The sequence below is a fragment of the Nematolebias whitei genome, chromosome 18, assembly GCF_014905685.2.
Source record: "Nematolebias whitei isolate Nwh7 chromosome 18, NemWhi1, whole genome shotgun sequence".
Lineage (NCBI taxonomy): Eukaryota > Metazoa > Chordata > Actinopteri > Cyprinodontiformes > Rivulidae > Nematolebias > Nematolebias whitei.
The window spans coordinates 40,936,236-40,936,455 of record NC_056515.1 but is presented as its reverse complement, the minus strand read 5'-3'; the positions used below and the strand labels follow the sequence as shown (position 1 = coordinate 40,936,455).

The 220-nt window shown below is 31.8% G+C and overlaps 1 protein-coding gene across 1 annotated transcript in view; it reads left to right on the top strand.

Moving 5' to 3' along the window:
• Positions 1–220, top strand: part of wdr41 (WD repeat domain 41) — a gene marked incomplete at its 3' end in the record, with an annotated part of 21,860 nt that overhangs the window by 3,522 nt on the left and 18,118 nt on the right.

Here is a 220-nt window from a genome sequence, read left to right as displayed (position 1 = left end):
TACAAGTTAATCCCGCTGATTCATTCATTCAGCCTTTATTTATACAAATTAATCCCGCTGATTCATTCATTCAGCCTTTATTTATACAAGTTAATCCCGCTGATTCATTCATTCAGCCTTTATTTATACAAGTTAATCCCACTGATTCATTCATTCAGCCTTTATTTATACAGGTTAATCCCACTGATTCATTCATTCAGCCTTTATTTATACAAGTTAA